General features: G+C 32.7%; 1 non-coding gene across 1 annotated transcript; it reads right to left on the reverse strand.

Annotated features, from left to right (window-relative positions):
* Positions 1–1,930: 1,930 nt before the first annotated feature.
* Trnam-cau (transfer RNA methionine (anticodon CAU)) lies at positions 1,931–2,022 on the reverse strand. Its single transcript is given in 2 exon segments — positions 1,931–1,966; positions 1,986–2,022. It is a non-coding gene; the product is annotated as a tRNA-Met (tRNA).
* Between the last annotated feature and the right edge of the window lie 4,247 nt (positions 2,023–6,269).

Here is a 6,269-nt window from a genome sequence, read left to right on the forward strand (position 1 = left end):
TATTTTATTTTTTAATACTTTCTCTTATATATTCTGACCAATCTTTCTTGGCTCTGATTATCTACCATTGTTTTGAAAAGAAAAAGCACATAATTATACAAAATTTGTGTAGCCTCATGAGTTATCTCCTGTGAAGTAAACACAAGGTTTGAACACAGACTATTAGTACTGTTAAGGAGGTAGGTTACCTTGTTACAAGGGTAAATTCAAATTAGTTGAACCGCAGCATCTTTTTGTATTTCGTGTAATATGAAGTTTTAACTGCTAAAATCTCAGTTTCGTTTGTCTCTGTCCCTTCAAGTTCAATTTTTTATACAGGTTTGAAGAACATGACCCTCCAAAGGTATTTCATATTGAAAGAAAAAGGAAATTGCGGATATTTAACACTTTTCAGTGTATTTTAGTTTCATTGATGTCTGTAGAAGTCAGCATAATCTATATTTTTACTAGTATGCACGTTAGCTTTCTAATATAAACTTAAAATGTACATGTCGCGGGGCTGATGTTTCCATGGTAACGCATTTTCTCTCATATTTAAACAACTATGTATAAAAATTGGGGTTTTCAACGGCTTCAGTGCCATTCTGTTAATGACCAACATGAAATATTTGGGTAATATTATTAGCAAAATACCAAGCACTATACATGGTACCCTATTTTTCTTAAAGTTTAAAGTAACCATGGCTACAGAGATGTTTAAAATGGCTTATATCTTGCTTTTTGTCGTAAGTTCTTATAAAATAATATTGAATAAGATTATCTTTCTAGCTGATGTAGTTTTAAAACATATTATTTCTAACGTAAGTTATATTTTCGTGTTATCTGCATTTATTCAAACACATTCATTTCTAAGCTTAGAATACTTACAGCAGTACCCCTCGTTTGGCATTTTTCATGGAAAGATCGTTCAGCATGCTACTATTATTCTCATGGATATTGTTGAAATGAAAATAAAAAGCTGAAACTGTGTTTCTTAAATAGACTAGTGTCAACGCTTTTGAATTTTACATTTAGATACATAGGTCACGGGTTTCGTTTCCATGGTAACATCAATTCAATTCAAGAAACCACAATTTTCTGCTGAAATTTGAACAATTTTAGATCTTAGTTTTACTATATAAGTAACAAATTATCAACGGAACCTGTAAAATAGGTATTACAAATCAAACTGCTAGATTTTTTATTTGAAAATGGCCGTAACAAGTAACCTCTCATCCAACTATATTCCAAATAACATTGGTTACCATCATCCATTTTTTACATTCCGCAAAACATTTCAATATAACTACATAAAAGAAGCAAAATATTGATTATTATTCAGAGCAAAAGACTCATAAAAAATACTTCAGCAAATAATGGTTATTTGAAATAGTTTGAATAAAGAAAATGGACAGAATTACGTACTTTCAAGATAAAAGCTATTAATTTTGCGCGGTAAGTGACATGTAACGTGATGACGTCAATGACGTCATTTTAAGGCAAAATTGTTTTGAAGCGTTTCAGCGTCAATTTATTCATTATTTCTGCATTATTAAACCATAAAGCGTCAGATCGAGGACAGGTATATGATTTGTTTTCAAAAGAATGAATATACAAACACATTTAGTTTGTCGTAAACGTCGTCGTAAATCGTCACGTTAGCTTCCGGTTGGACATGCGCACATACAAATATAAAGGTAACCTACCTCCTTAAATTGCATACTCTATTTGTACGACAATATTAACGCCCGTCTTATAGTTTACACATGCAAGATGTGTGTTTGTAGTTTCAATCCACATGCGGTTTCATACATTACTGGGTAATAATTTAAGAACGTAAATAGCCTATTTTTTCAGATTAATTCACTAAAATGTTATGAAAGTCTTTGACGTCGTGCCTTTTACATGCCATTTGAATCTTTGTTCTTTTAATGATATAGCAAAAAGATTGTGCCCCGGGTGAGGATCGAACTCACGACCTTCAGATCGCTCGTTTGGTACGTGATTATGAGACTGACGCGCTACCTACTGCGCTACCGAGGCACTTAGTAATGTAGTCCGGCTACCAACTAGATAATCTTTTTTTTTTTAATAATTTCTCTTATATATTCTGACCAATCTTTCTTGGCTCTGATTATTTACTAGTGTTTTGAGAAGAAAAGAGACATAATTATACAAAATGTTAATAGCTTCAGGAGTTATCCCATGTGAACTAAACACATGGTTTGAACACAGACTATTAGTACTGTTAAATTGCAAACTCTATTTGTACGACAATATTAACGCCCGTCTTAAATTAATCTTTGACGAATATAAAAAGTATGTCGAAATAGATGTTTTTACAGAGAGCTATTTCCTCAGCAACGGGAGAACATTTTCGCGCATGCGCACTCTACGTAGGGCAAAAAGACATGACCGCACACTATAAATTACGTTAGAATTATATTGCATTTCAATCGATTCGATCAATAATGAGTCTGTTTTATAGGAAATATCCGCCGCAGGACAAAACAAGATCTTTGCAAACCCACAGCTGAGATACTTTAACTAATGCGCATTATCATTGATGATTTTGGATTCATAATGAGCAGGCAATAAACTACTTTTTAGCATTATTTAGGTTAAGAAAAAAATGAAAAAAAAATGATATTTTCCGTGAATTAAAAAAGTTTTTGTTTGATTTTCTAACATCATCTCAAAGAACTTACCACCTACCGCAATTAGCTTACATGATACTAGTAATATAATTAAAAGTCGAAATTGAAGATAAAGTGTTCAATTAACTGTTAACTCTTAAATCTAAAAATCTTGAAAATGTTATGAAAATTACGATTTGCCCATAGACTCTTATTATGACTTGCGGTAGGTCCAAATTTTTCAAATCAGTCTAGCAAAAAATCAAGCACATGATCCTATCTTCTTTATTTGCTGAATTTTCTAAGTATATTCTGAAGTGTTGAAAAATCAGAGTATTTTATCCAAACGTGCAGAAGTACCTTAAGGACTAGGGTGCAGTCTGAAATGTTGAAAAGTTACCCAATACTATACCTACTGGCCCATAACTACTGATCTTGATTATAATGACATGGTACAGTTAAACTTTGTACTTTGGAAATTTCAGATTACATTGGCGGAAAGCTGAAGCAGATTGAGTGCATCAGGGATGAACGTATTACTACAATCAGGTCTATATCTAAGCTTTCACAAATGGGCCAGAAAAAACATAGATAACGTTTCTTGTAAAATAGCGCCACCAGCGTATGTGGCTAGCCAAATTCACAACTATCTTTAATTTAGCTTGCTGGACGACACTGTGTAATAAAATCACTTACTCTTTGCTTTTCTCGTTGGTTTTCATGTCTTTTTTCTGTTTCATGAAATTATGATATATTGATCAGTTGACCTAAATGAGATCTGTGTTCGCACTGTGAAGAACCGATAGTTTAGACTTTCTTAGAGCAGATCTATGCACTATATTATCTTAATGATCTATATAAGATACATGCCATTATGACTGGATGCTTAGAACAGTTTGACCCCAAATCATATGTGTAAGTGCGTTTAATCCTACCCGTTGTAATACAAATTGGAGTTCTGTGCTCCGATCTTTTAAATACAAACTTATTGGAAACTAATGAATAATGCATAATAGCTTAGTGAACTTCATGGATATTGAATCATTTTGAATTATTAGGCAAAGTAATGAAGAAAAGTTGAAGTGAACGAAATCATCCGATTCTTCAAACAAAAAGCTGAAATTAATGATGATTGATTCAACGGATACTTCCGTAGAGGCAGACGAATACTTCATGTGTTCCCTATGCAACTTTCATAACCTCAGATCCCCTTCCTAAATTCCAGTTTGTTTAGTTCTGCCCATTCTTTTCTCGTTTGGTGTAAACCCTTTACTTTATCTGGGGACCAAACGCCGCTCTTCATGGAATTACACGCCTCAACACGTGTATCATTGAAGGTTCCATGTTCATCGCCGTTTGAATACATCTGCGGATGACTCTAAATTGCTTTTTGTACTTTTAGCATGTGTAAATGTTGAGTTCTGCTCAACCCGGGGCTAGAAGGCGTGGACGGTAGTATGCATTTCCACTACCGTCCATGAACAGGCTCAATCAAACCGAGCCTGCAACATTTTCGTTTTTGTCGTGTTGAGCGACCTGTGCAGTTTCCACTTTTCTCTATTTTATACTTGGAAGTAACTTTATATAGACATAGTTATCATTCAGCTTATAATATGCCAACAATTTGTTAATTACTAATTTTCATAACGTACATTATTGTGGTTCCAACATTAGCAGCTTCGTCTATCCATTTAGAACCATTACTTCAGTCCGAGTCCATCTTGTTTAGTTTATTAGTTTATTCATGTTTTAACTAATTATGTTTAATTCAACAGTGCAACAACTTCAAATACACAATAAACTTAAATCCAAATCCCAACTAAACTAAACATGGCCTAACGCTTAGCCTTACGTTTTGAGGGAATATAATTAAACAACACCAAACCATAGAAAAAAAGAATTGTTTCACTTGAAAATTGAACAGCATGTAAAACATGTATATTACTCTAAGAAACAAGTGTCAGTATATTGATATAAACATTGAATTCCGGAGAAGGACTGCATATACGGGCCACACTTCTGGGCAGTTAAACGCCTTTAACAAAGAACTGTTACATATGTTCGTTTTGATGCATTTGCAATAATGCACAAGTGTTAAAATTTCACATAACTAGGTGGAACGCAGTTTTCAGCAATTGTTTATTTTTATTTCTTTACAAATGACATTCATTTTCAAAGGGGGATATGTTTAGTATCTGTCGTACGGGACAGTACGGCAGAACAATTAATGGTCAGGTAAAATATTGATAAAGATGTTGTTCGTTTATCAAATATTACAGTACTCCTAAACCTTAAACTCTTCTCGAATTTTGGTCATATGCATGATGACACTGATGTCTGTTTACTGCCAATTTGTTTTATAAAATGATAACAAATATCAAGAAGTTGTCTACTTAGAGTGTTTACAGTGAATTTGAAAATGGTAATTTATTCATTATCAGGTTTGCCTCTGAAAACAGGGAAAACTTGGATGAAAATCGCAGTATGTCATTCGTAAAAAAAAAACTACTTGTCAGTTATAAATCAATTAGTCATTTTGAATAGTGAATAGAGATAAGTACGAGTAGATCATAATGGCCGTTTTTTAAGTTGGCTTGTTTTCTTTTTCAAAAGTGATTAATACGCTGTATAGTAATAACCACACCAATGAATCCGTGGTACATGTATAGCAAAATACATGTAATACAAATAGTACTAAAATATTACTGCTTGGTGAACATCCCTCTTCCCTAAATATGTTGATACATGTACCAGAAATTATAAAAGGAATTATTGTAATAATGAACTTCTGATTTCTCGGACTCAATATCAAATACGTATGGAATAATGAATGGAATGGAAGTGCTGGGATAGGACAAGACGTTTTGAAATGCCACCAAAGTGTAATCTGAAATTTTATTACCAAAATGCTAAGAAAAATGTTGGCACTGCTAACAGTAATAATCATTGGATATAATTTTTACGTTTCACATGTAACCCGCCAATTATTTATGTGCTTGTAATCAAGATAACGCCTGTTCCAATTTTCATCAAGGATATTCAAAGTAACTTGGTGCGAATTAGCAATGAATAAATGTCTTGCTTCCAGAGCAACAAAACATTTTGGATAACAAGTTTTGTAACGTACTTGTATTTTGTTTTGTTTGATCAATATTCGTTGTGCTTAATTGACTGGTTGTTATTTCTTTCGTCTATAAACTGTAGCTGCTTTGTAAACCGAAGAATTGATAAAATATTTATACCATTTGTATTAAAACATTTTCATCCAGCATATGTAACATTCATTTTGATAACATTTGATATCACATAATGCAGTCAAGCGCAATATAGCAGAAGACTCGTTCTTATTAAGGCTATTCACAAAAGGTAAAATGTTGCACACCCCTCTCACTTTTATATTATAAGAGAAATTATTACATGAATATAAATATGGAGTAAGTATATAAATATAGAGTAAGTATATAAATCGTCGTTCCTTAGTTTGTGCTATATGACTATGTTTATATTCAACACATGTTAAAGATAGAATATGAAAATAAAGTTAAAGACACCTGAAGTGATCCAAGCAATGTCTTAAAATCATCTTGAAATTCATCTTCTTAACCGTAGACAAATATCATATAAGCACACAGAGTCTAAAAATAGAATATACAA

Source organism: Mercenaria mercenaria, chromosome 5 (assembly GCF_021730395.1).
Source record: "Mercenaria mercenaria strain notata chromosome 5, MADL_Memer_1, whole genome shotgun sequence".
Taxonomy (NCBI): domain Eukaryota; kingdom Metazoa; phylum Mollusca; class Bivalvia; order Venerida; family Veneridae; genus Mercenaria; species Mercenaria mercenaria.